This window comes from Bos taurus, chromosome 28 (genome assembly GCF_002263795.3).
Source record: "Bos taurus isolate L1 Dominette 01449 registration number 42190680 breed Hereford chromosome 28, ARS-UCD2.0, whole genome shotgun sequence".
In the NCBI taxonomy this organism is placed as follows: Eukaryota; Metazoa; Chordata; class Mammalia; order Artiodactyla; family Bovidae; genus Bos; species Bos taurus.
The window spans coordinates 45270653-45283228 of NC_037355.1; positions in this window are offsets into that span (position 1 = coordinate 45270653).

Below are 12576 nucleotides of genomic sequence, written 5' to 3' on the forward strand. Positions count from 1 at the left end.
GTGGATTGCCATGCCATTCTCTAGGGGATCTTCCCAACCCAGGGATAGAACCTGCGTCCCTTATGTCTTCTGCATTGGCAGGCAAATTCTTTACCACTAGCGCCACCTGGGGAGCACTGTTCGCTGTGCAGTTCAGTTCAGTTCATTCACTCAGTCATGTCTAACTCTTTTCAACCCCATGGACTACAGCACTCCAGATTCCCAGTCCATCACCAACTCCTGGAGCTTGCTCAAACTCATGTCCATTGAGTCAGTGATGCCATCCAACCATCTCATCCTCTGTCGCCCCCTTCTCCTCCTGCCTTCAATCTTTCCAAACATCAGGGTCTTTTCCAAAGAGTCAGTTCTTCACATCAGGTGGCCAAAGTATTGGAGTTTCATCTTCAGCATCAGTCCTTCCAATGAATATTTAGGACTGATCTCCTTTAGGATGGACTAATTGGATGTCCTTGGAGTCCAAGGGACTCTCAAGAGTCTTCTCCAACACCACAGTTCAGAAGCATCAATTCTTCTGCGCTCAGCTTTCCTTACAGTCCAACTCTCACATCCAAACATGACTTACTGGAAAAACCATAGCTTTGACTACATGGACTTTTGTTGGCAAAGTAATATCTCTGTGTTTTAATATGCTGTCTAGGTTGGTCATAGCTTTTCTGCCAAGGAGCAAGCATCTTTTAATTTCATGCAGTTACCATCTGCAGTGATTTTGGAGCCCCCCAAAATAAAGTCTCTCACTGTTTCCATTGTTTCCTCATCTATTTGCCATGAAGTGATGGGACTGGATGCCATGATCTTTGTTTTTTGAATATTTAGTTTTAAGTCAGCTTTTTCACTCTCCTCTTTCACTTTCATCAAGAAGCTCTTTAGTTCTTCTTCACTTTCTGCCGTAAGGGTGGTTTCATCTATGTATCTGAGGTTATTGTTATTTCTGCCAGCAGTCTTGATGTCAGCTGGTGCTTCATCCAGCCCAGTGTTTCTCATGATGTACTCTGCATATAAGTTAAATAAGCAGGGTGACAGTATACAGCCTTGACATGCTTTTTTCCCAATTTGGAACCAGTCTATTGTTCCATGTCTAGTTTTAACTGTTGCTTCTTGACCTGCATACAGATTTCTCAGGAGACAGGTCAGGTGGTCTGGTATTCCCATCTCTTTAAGCATTTCCCACAGTTTGTTGTGATCCACACAGTAAAGATCCATCTAGTCAAGGCTATGGTTTTTCCAGTGATCATGTATGGATGTGAGAGTTGGACTATAAAGAAAGCTGAGCACAGAAGCATTGATGCTTTTGAACTGTGGTGTTGGAGAAGACTCTTGAGAGTCCCTTGGACTGCAAGGAGATCCAACCAGTCCATCCTAAAGGAGATCAGTCCTGGGTGCTCATTGGAAGGACTGATGTTGAAGCTGAATACTTTGGCCACCTGATGCAAAGAGCTGACTCATTGGAAAAGACCCTGATGCTGGCAGGGATTGGGGGCAGGAGGAGAGGGGGACAAGAGAGGATGAGATGGTTGGATGACATCACTGACTCAATGGACCTGTGTTTGGGTGGACTCTGGGAGTTGGTGAGGGACAGGGAGGCCTGGTGTGCTGCAGTTCATGGGGTCACAAAGAGTCGGACACGACTGAATGACTGAACTGAATTGAACACAGTTAAAAGGCTTTGGCGTAATCAATAAAGCAGAAGTAGATGGTTTTCTGGAATTCTCTTGCTTTCTGGATAACCCAGCAACGTTCGCAATTTGATCTCTGATCCCTTTGCCTTTTCTAAATCCAGCTTGAACATCTGGAAGTTCACAGTTCATGTACTATTGAAGCCTCACTTGGAGAATTTTGATCGTTACTTTGCTAGCATGTGAGATGAGTTCAATTGTGCAGTAGTTTGAGCATTCTTTGGCATTGCCTTTCTTTGGGATTGGAATGAAAACTGACCTTTTCCAGTCCTGTAGGCACTTCTGAGTTTTCCAAATTTTCTGGCATATTGAGTGCAGAACTTTCATAGTATCATCTTTTAGGATTTGAAATATCTCAACTGGAATTCCATCACCTCCACTAGCTTTGTTCACGGTGATGCTTCCTAAGGTCCACTGGACTTCACATTCCAGGATGTCTGGCTCTAGGTGAGTGATCACACCATCGTGATTATCTGGGTTGTGAAGATCTTTGTTGTATAGTTCTCCTGTGTATTCTTGCCACCTCTCATACCTAAATTGGGAGTCCAGGAACCCACTCTCCTTAGTCATTGGGGAAACTGAGGATCTAGCCTAAACAGGACCTCCAATTCCAAACAGTGTGTTTTAGTCACATTTGCAGTTCAAAGCTTGTGTGCATTTGCCAGAGAAAATAGATTGTGATCCTTTCCCTAAGATCTCTATATTTCCAGAAATTTAGAAAGGTACAGTGGGGTTTGGGGAAGAGAAACCTGGGGAAATGAGCCTTTTTTCTCCCTTTACTGAGGTTAAGCGATATAAAAATGCAACTGGTCCATGAAGATGCCCACCAAAGGTCAGGCTGCTGAACAAATAAAGGAATTACCTTACAAAGCAGCACACTGAGGGCACTGTCATAACACGCAGCTCACTACGGGTCCCATCTTGACACAACACGTTGGCAGTATGCGTATGCCAGAGGGAAAAAATGTCTTTTGGTCAAAACAAAAAATAGGAACGATAACCTTTCAGAGTTCAGACATACTGCCTTTGAGACACCACTTCATGATGGACCCAAAGTGACCCAAGGGCCGGATGGCATCGACAGACACCAGCCTGCACCCCCAGTGACCTGGGAGAGTCTGAGGGTCCTTAGGGAGAGGCAGAGAGTCTTTGCCGTATTTTTTCTGGACACAGCAGAGCTGTGCAGTAGTTTGTATCACAACGGCTGCTGGAGAGTTGGGATAAATTCACTCCACAGACAAGTCTGAGTTCCCAGCACCCACAGCAGATAAGCTGTGAGGGCAGCTTGGCCTGACACCAAAATCAAGTGTATGCTGCCACTCGGAATTCCTGGGAACGTCTGCGGAGAGAAGTCCCAGGGCAACACTACAACTCCTGCTGCAAAGCGGGAACAGGAGGGGGAATGTGCCATTGTAAAGGAATCCAGTGTTTGTGGGACAGAACGTACATGGGACCGCCCTTGTCCTCTGGAGCTGAGAAAGTGTGAGACTTGCTGGTTGGGTTATCTATGTATTGTTCTCACCCAGCCGCTCCTTGTTACTCTTCTGTCTGAGTGACATGGCCCTGGATCTGTGGATGTCACTGTTAACGTAGTGAATGTTGAGCCTTTTATATTAAGTTCTAATGTGGCTAGTATGAGGAGGTCTGATAGATATGAGATTTTCCCTAAAGTGGGTGCTGGTGGCTGGCAGTCTTGGCGTCAATAATTGGGAGAAAGAATTTATCAGAAAGGAAATAGGAACTTCCTCTCTCTCCTCAGACAGACAGATAAGGATGTCTGCACCTCACTGAGCTCACTGCATTCTAGACTTGAGACGGTTAACGACTACATGTGGACTTCTGGCTGGAGAGCAGAGACAGAGACCACCATCTACAAGAAAACAGAAGTTCATATGCAGAACTGGGCAGCCAGAGCACCCAGCTTCACGTTACTCTTCGAATTTGTATTCCCTTCATTATCTGCAACACCAGCAAAGCCTAGTGTAAATGGCATGGTCTTGCCTCAGCTTTGTGAAGGGGCATCTGAATTCACTTAAGCTTATGTTGCAGGGACATGGAGTCCTCTCAAGGAAACCCAGAGGCAAAAGTGAATCTCAGCGATCAGGGCATAGACTGCTGTCTTCTGATCCTCCCTCCAGGGCTGACTTTGGAGGAGCTCTGTTTGACCTCAAGAAAGCTACAGTCTCCATTCAACCAAGAATAGAACTAACAAGATGAGAGGCAATAGAAAGAATTGAAGGCACCTTTAGTGGTGCAAGGGAAGCCAGATACTTGGGTTTGCTTTTCAAGTTGACAGCAGCATATCTGACTTGGAGGAGGGCGGGGTAACCCGGTACTCTTGCCTGAGGAACTCCGTGGTCAGAGGAGCCTGGCGGGCTATGGTCCTCAGAGTTGCAAAGGGACATGACTGAAACGACCTAGCACACAAGAACACACACCCAGCTTAGCCATCCTGGAGAGCTGGATGTGGGAGGGTAGCCCAGGAGCTGCAGTTCATCCATCCGCAGTGTGGGAAATACACCTAGTGTGCTGCCTGGTCAATCTCATACTTGATGTCCCAGGTAGAGCTTTCTCGGGACCACTGTTGGGAATGTGTGCCTGGGAATTTGGGAAATAAACAGTGAAACTAAATATGTCAGCAACATTTCTCAGAGGCACCAAGAGTGTAGCAGTTCAGGAACTGAACATTTCCTTTAGCTGTGTCACTGTGCGTCGGGGTTTCGTCGCTGGGGGCGCAGCGCATCCTGAGAGGAGATGCAGATGCAGATCAGTAGAGCAGAGCGTGAGCTCTTTCCTTGCGGGGTCTGGCTTTTCTCTCTCAGCGTACTAGATGTTAGATTCGCACAATGGTGCATACACTAATCGTTTATCATTATTGTTCACCCACTGCACTGTTTATGCATTCACCTACAGAAGGGCATTTACATGTTTCCAATTTGGAGCTGCTACAAATAAAGTTTCTATAAACATTTATGTACAGACTTTTTGTATGGAAGCTTGCTTTCATTATTCTTGGGTAAATATATAGGAGTGGAATGGATGAAGTGCATTAAAAGGATATATTTAACTTTTTAAGACACTGCCAAACTACTTTCCAAAGGGTAGAAGAGTTCCATTTCTCCATATTCCTGCCAACACTTGGAATATTTAGTCTTTGTCATTTTAGACATTCAAACAGGTACACAGCTGGATCGCTTTGGGGTTTTAATCTGCATTTCCCCAAGTGTGAAGCATCTTCTCGTGTGCTTATTTGCCATCCTTACACCTTCTGTGGTGAAAGTCTGTTCAATCTTTAGCCCATTGTGGTTTCTTTTCCTTATTACTGATTTTAAGCTATTTATCCATTCAAAGCACACCCTTTTTAGTTATTTGATTTACAAACATTTTCTCTCAGACTGTGCTTTTCCTTTACATTCCATTAACCATGTGTTTTTAAGAACAGAAGTTTTTGTTTTCAGAAGTTTAATTCATCCAGTTTTTTCCTTTATGGTTTGGCATAGCATCTTTAAAAATAAGTTTTTTTGCTTTATTCTTAAAGATTTGATTTTACTCTTTTCAAGCTGGACTTAGAAAAGGCAGAGGAACCAGAGATCAACTTGCCAACATCCACTGGATCATCGAAAAAGCAAGAGAATTCCAGAAAAATATCTACTTCTACTTTTTTAACTACGTCAAAGCCTTTGACTGTGAGGATCACAACAAACTGTGGAAAATGCTTAAAGAGATGGGAATACCAGACCACCTGACCTGCCTCCTGGGAAATGTGTATGCAGGTCAAGAAGTAACAGTTAGAACTTGACATGGAACAATAGATTGGCTCCAGATCAGGAAAGGAGTATGTCAAGGCTGTATATTGTCATCCTGCTTATTTAACCTATATGCAGAGTACACCATGCAAAATGCAGGGCTGGAAGAAGCACAAGCTGGAATCAAGATTGTCGGGAGAAATACCAATAACCTAAGATACACAGATGACACCACCTTTATGGCAGAAAGCGAAGAGGAACTAAAAACCTCTTGATGAAAGTGAAAGAGGAGAGGGGAAAAGTTGGCTTAAAACTCAGCATTCAAAAAATGAAGATCATGGCATCCAGTCCCATCACTTCATGGCAAATAGATGGGAAAACAATGGAAACAGTTACACACTTTATTTTCCTGGGCTCCAAAATCACTTAAGATGGTAACTTCAGCCATAAAATTAAATGACACTTGCTCCTTGGAAGGAAAGCTATGACCAACCTAGACAGCATATTAAAAAGCAGACATTACTTTGCCAACAAAGGTTTGTCTAGTCAAAACTATGGTTTTTCTAGTAGTCATGTATGGATGTGAGAGTTGGACTATAAAGAAAGCTGAGCATCAAAGAACTGATGCTTTTGAACTGAGGTGTTGGAGATGACTCTTGAGAGTCCCTTGGACTGCAAAGGGATCCAACCAGTCCATCCTGAAGGAAATCAGTCCTAAATATTCATTGGAAGGACTGATGCTGAAGATGAAACTCCAATACTCTGGCCCCCTGATGGAAAGAACTAACTCATTTGAAAAGACCCTGATGCTGGGAAAGATTGAGGGCAGGAGGAGAGGGGGACAATAGAGGATGATGGTTGGGTGGCATCAACGACTCAATTGAGATGAGTTTGAGCAAGCTCCAGAAGTTAGTGATAAACAGGAAAGTCTGGCGTGCTGCAGCCCATGGGTGGCAAAGCGTTGGACACAACTGAGCTACTGAACTGATTCTTAAAGATTTTCTCCTATATTTTCAACTAGAAGATTTAGAGTTTTAGGTTTCATCTTTAGGTCTAACCCATCTTGGCTTAAGTTTTTGTATATGATACAAGACACGAATCAATGCTTATTTTGCTTAAAGACATCAATTGTTTCAGCATCATTTATCAAAAAGAATATACTTTCTTTACAGACATGCCTTTGTACCTTTCTTGAAAATTAGTTGTCCACATGTGTGTCTATTTCTTGACTCTTATTCTGTTCCACTCTCATGTATCTGTCTCGATGCCACCGTCACACTGCTATGATTACTGACATTTATAATAAGTCTTTAAATCAGTTCTCCAAATTTGTTTATTTTTTCCCTCAAGTTGCTTTGTCTTTTCCAGTTATTTTGAGTTTTTACTTCAATTTTAGATTCAGTGTTGCACCAGGACTCCTCTCTACAGCTGCTCCCAGGATTTCCAAGTGGGAGCACATACTGGATTTTGCTGTCAGGTGAGGCTGTTCTCACATCTATCTCTAAATTTATTTAGGCTTTATTCAATTTTTCTAAACAACATTTTTTGTTCTTAGTGTAGATAGAGGGCTTTTGCCATATTTACTGCTGTTTCATAATTTGGTGCCATAAGTGGTATTGTTTTTTTATTTAATTGCTGATTTTTTGGTAATTTATAGAAACAGAATTGATTTTCATATACTGTGCTCATGTCCTACAACCTTGCTAAACTCACATATTAATTCTAATAGCTTTTTTGTAGATCCATGAAATTTTCTAAATAGGCAATTATGATGTCTGAAAATAAAGGCAGATTTGCTTTTTTCTTCCAATCCGGATAACTTTAATTTTGTTTCTTGCTTTATTTCATTGGCTAGAACTCAAGTACAATGAATAAAGTGGTGATGGTGAGAGATAGCTTTGCACTTTTTTTTAACAGGACAGGTGGCACTTTAAAACCAACTAAAATCACTGCCTGTGATGGCTGATTCTCAGAATTGATTATTTAATTTTGGTGACAGAATTTAGGCAAGGTTGGGTTCTCTCTAGCTACCTTCAAGATTAGACAAATGTAGGTTACACAACCTGAGGTCACTATACAGCTAAGATTTAACAGTATGTATTTTCTATTATCCAGTCAAGAATCTGAGGGCTATATTTCGAAAGGACATGGGTTCAGGTGAGCTGGATTCAGAATCAGCTCAGTATCAATCAAGAATCAATCAAGAATCAGGAAGCTGGATTCTTACTTTGAACATACTCCTATGCACTACAGTCTCATGATAAGATTAGTTCTTCTTTCATTCCTAAGCAAACATGTGAAAAAAAATCTGTCTTACAGAGTAAGGCTTTTGTTTCTCCTAAAATTCTCTTCCTTAAAATTCTCACCCTTTAGCTTTGGGGTGCTTTTGCATCTTGCAATGTCTCTTCTCAGTCAGTCTCATAAACAGATTAATCTACTCTTCTAGTTCTTCCTCTCTAGCTCACTATGTGACATAACACAGCATAGTTACAAAAGAGGACTGGCCCCTCTGTCTCCCTAACTGTGCTCCACTCACAGTTCAGGACACAGCCCTTATCTGCAGGTTGAGATCTGTCTCAGCTCTCAGACAAAGTCTGGCCTAAAAGAAGAAAAATTCCCACTGCAATCCCCAGAGGGCTCAGCCCCTAGGCTTACTCACAGCGCCATTGCCCTGACCCTGAACTCTTGCTTCACTCTTTGGGGTTGGGCCTCTGTCTCATTAACCTCTAAGATACTCATGGCTTACCACTGCCAAATGTCTGGGAGTACTAACAGAGCTCATGGCTTGAAAACCCATCCCCAACAGAGAAAGTAGAGAAAGAAAGGAAAGAAGACGAACATTTCTTTAGCACAGTCTGTCTTAATGACTACAAAAGAAGCCCCAGAGTCCCATTACCCGAGTTCTGATCTTGGCTCCACTAAGTACTATCAACTTGATCATGAGCAAGTTATTCACCTCTCAGCCACAGATTCCTCATCTGTAAAATGGGGACAATAAAACTTGGGAATTAACTGAAATTGTTGTGTAGAGGGCTTAGCAGAATTCTCTGCACTATCAGCACACCTTAGCGCTTTCCATTGTCATCAGCACTGCTGTGTTCACAGTATACCCACCCTTGTCCAGGTGTCTGGCCTTCATTATCACATGAGGCCTTTCTCTCAACCCTGTGGGGTAGGGGTCACAATCGCTACCTCTGGCCTGACCTTGGTGCAGACTGCAGTCAACAGAATGTGCATCTCTGCCTGAAGAACGAGATTGAAAGAGAAGAGAGAGCCCAGAAGGTGCAGCCTGGCCAAGGAACCTGAAAGAGCCCACGGCTCAGGGGTCTTCTGAGAACAGAGATATATGACAAATGCCATAATCTGGGGGAGACAGATCAGAGCTAGAGAGAGGGGCCAGGCTACGTAAAGATGCTTTACAGGGCAGAGAAGCCACCGCACTGAAGCTGGGCTCCATCCCTGAACCACCCACTCCTTGACCCCACACCAAATAACTGCCTATTGGCAAGAGTCATTACAGCAAGCATGCTGGCTACGCCTCGCCTAATATGTGTGTGTTGCTACTGCTGTTATCCAACCTTCTTCTCTTTTTAGCTTGAATGTTCCATGCATTCTTACTCAACAGCCTCTCATTCAATAGCCATGTGTTAAAGCCGTATAAGTGAACAGCCATGAGTTAAAGCCATGCCTGAGCTACGCATCAGTTCAGTTTGGTTGCTCAGTCATGTCAGACTCTTTGTGACCCCATGGAGTGCAACACACCTGGCCTCCCTGTCCATTACCAGCTCCCGGAGGTTGCTCAAATTTATGTCCATCGAGTTGGTGATGCTATCCAACCATCTCATCCTCTGCCATCCCCTTCTCTTCCTGCCTTCAATCTTTCCCAGCATCAGGGTCTTTTCCAATGAGCTATACATGGGGGATGCAAAAATTAAGAATAAGCAAATAAACACAAACACTACTTTTGTGGAGCTTAGAGTCTAGGGAGGGAGACAGACAAACACAAGTAAAATTATGAAACAATGGGATTAACTACATGAGTTTTAATGGATGTAGAAAATCCTATGAAGTTAATAGTAGCACCACTAACTCTACCTGGGTCAGTTAACAATTAGCCCTTTAACTATATTCCTTACTAGATAGTAAGTTCTTTAGGAAGAGGAGAAATTAAAGGGTAAGCACATACTGGCTTCATTTATTTCTGAATTCTCCACAGCTAACTCAGGACCTGGCACAGAGCCACTGTTAGAGATGGGTTTGATACTGACCTTGACTTTCCCCCAATTATTTCATGGTATTTGCTCCATGCTTTGGGAAAAACCTGGCAGCAGTATACAGAATAGATAACATTGAAGAAAATGGAAAAGTCCTTCCCAGATGCCACTAATCACGAGAAGCTCCTGGTGAATTCTTGGAAATTAGAGATACTTTGACCACAGAAATACTGATTCAGGAGATTTGAAAAGAAGCCCAGAAATCCGTATGTTCCAAAAGCTGCCAGGTGACTCTGATGATTAGCCAGGTTTGAGAATCACCCCCTCAGTTACCATGAGCCTCCATTTTCTTCATCTGTATAATGGGGGTAGGAACTGTGCCTCCCCTAAGGCTTGGTAAGAGGGCTCAAGAGAAAACATGTGCGCAATTCTTGGCACACAGTAGTGCACTCCTGTCAGTCAGCAGGGGTGCCTGAGCCCCGGGCTTGTGCCAGATACCAAGTCAGTCACTAGACACAGGGTGTGAGCGTGACAAGTGTGTTTCCAGATTCACAGATAGTGTGTGGGGACAGAGAGATGACAGCGCATGGGAAATCTACAGAAGAACTCTCATTCAATGTCTCATGCTCTGGGTCTGCCACCAAACCCCACGCGGTGACCATCTCCAGAGGGTGGCCAAAGTGTGGAGCCATAGCCTAGATCTGAAAAACAGACTTTATTTTCTTGGGCTCCAAAATCACTACAGATGGTAACTGCAGCTGTGAAATTAAAAGACGCTTGCTCCTTGGAAGAAAAACTATGACAAACCTAGACAGCATATTTAAAAGCAGAGACATCACTTTGCCAGCAAAGGTCCGTCTAGTCAAAGCTATGGTTTGTCCAGCATCATGTATGATGTGATAGTTGGACCATAAAGAAGGCTGAGCATGAAAAATTGATGCTTTTGAACTGTGGTGTTGGAGAAGACTTTTGAGAGCCCCATGGACTGCAAGGAGATCCAACCAGTCCATCCTAAAGGAGATCAGTCCTGAATATTCATTGAATGCTAAAGATGAAGCTCTAATACTCTGGACACCTGATGCAAAGAACTGACTCATTAGAAAAGACCCTGATGCTGGAAAAGATTGAAGGCAGGAGAACGGGATGACAGAGGATAAGATGGTTGGATGGCATCACCGACTTGATGGACATGAGTTTGAGCAAGCTCCAGGAGGTGGTAGGGAAGGATAGATAGGGAGGATAGATAGGGAAGCCTGGCTTGCTGCAGTCCATGGGATTTCAAAGAGTTGGACATGTCTGAACAACTGAACTGAACTGAGAAAACAGGTGGAATTGGAGCAGTCAGAGAGAAGCCTTCATTCTGAGTGGGGAGTTGGCCTGATACTGACGCTGATAGAGATGAAGTGGCTCAAGTGTCCGGTGGGGAAACAGGGGCTATGTGGGAGGAAGTCACTCGTAGTGTCCAGATAATAGGGAGCTGGGGTGTCAGACACGGTATCTTGAGGGCAAGAGAAGTGGACCTGGGCCCTCCAGTCTCCTGTCACTCCTCACATTTAGTGAGTCAAGCTCTGGTGAGGGAAGAAGCTCCTTTGGGATCATTTTGGTCATAGATGGAGCAATGAAGCAGAAATGACAGAGGTGAAAGACTCAGGACGGGCTTCCAGCTCTACTGGGAACCCTCTGCTTCCTGGAAAAGTAAACCCATCATGTACTTCATTCTTAGTGAGTGTGTGACAGGAGTTCATTCAGTTCAGTGCAGTCGCTCAGTTGTGTCTGACTCTTTGCAACCCCATGGACTGCAGCACGCCAGGCTTCCCTGTCCATCACCAACTCCCTAGGTTTACTCAAACTCATGTCCATTGAGTTGGTGATGCCATCCAATCATTTCATCCTCTGTCATCTCCTTCTCCTTCCACCTTCAATCTTTCCCAGCAGCAGGGTCTTTTCAAATGAGTCAGCTCTTCGAATCAGGTGGCCAAAGTATTGGAGTTTCAGCTTCAACATCAGTCCTTCCAAGGAACACTCAGAACTGATTTCCTTTAGGATGGACTGCTTGGATCTCCTTGCAGTCCAAGGGACTCTCAAGAGTCTTCTCCAACAATTCTTTGGCGCTCAGCTTTCTTTATAGTCCAACTCTCACATCCATACATGACTGCTGGAAAAACCATAGCTTTGACTAGACAGACCTTTGTTGGCAAAGTAATGTCTCTGCTTTTTAATATGCTGTGTAGGTTGGTCCTTTTCTTCCAAGGAGCAAGAGTCTTTTAATTTTGTGGCTGCAGTCACCATCTGCAGTGATTTTGGAGCCCCCCAAAAAAGTCTTTCACTGTTTCCACTGTTTCCCCATCTATATGAAGTGATGGGATTGGATGCCATCATCTTAGCTTTCTGAATGTTGAGCTTTAAGCCAACTTTCTCTTTAGTTCTTTAGTTCCTCTTCACTTTCTGCCATAAGGGTGGTGTCATCTGCATATCTGAGGTTACTGATATTTCTCCCGGCAATCTTGATTCCAGCTTGTGCTTCATCCAGCCTGGCATTTCTCATGATGTACTCTGCATGTAAGTTAAATAAACAGGATGACGATATACAGCCGACGTACTCCTTTCCTTATTTGGAACCAGTCTGTCGGAACGGCGGCTGCATGGCACTTGAGCGACTGTGTAAGAGGAGAGAAAGGCACAAACCTGGGATAGTGGCTTAGAGCTTGATTGGTAAAGTTTAGAAAAATTCAGAAGAATAAAGAGGTCCTTAAGGGGGGAAATGAGCTATGAAAATATAATAAGTAAAGGATGTTTACTTGTTCATTTGTTTAAAGCAGGAGGAAACCATAAGGTCACTCTATTTTGAAAGTAAAATGTCGATGCCTAGGCCCAAAGCTGTTGGATCAGAAACCAGTTCTAGGCAACAAATTCTGGGTACTCAGGCAGCAGGATGAACCGGTA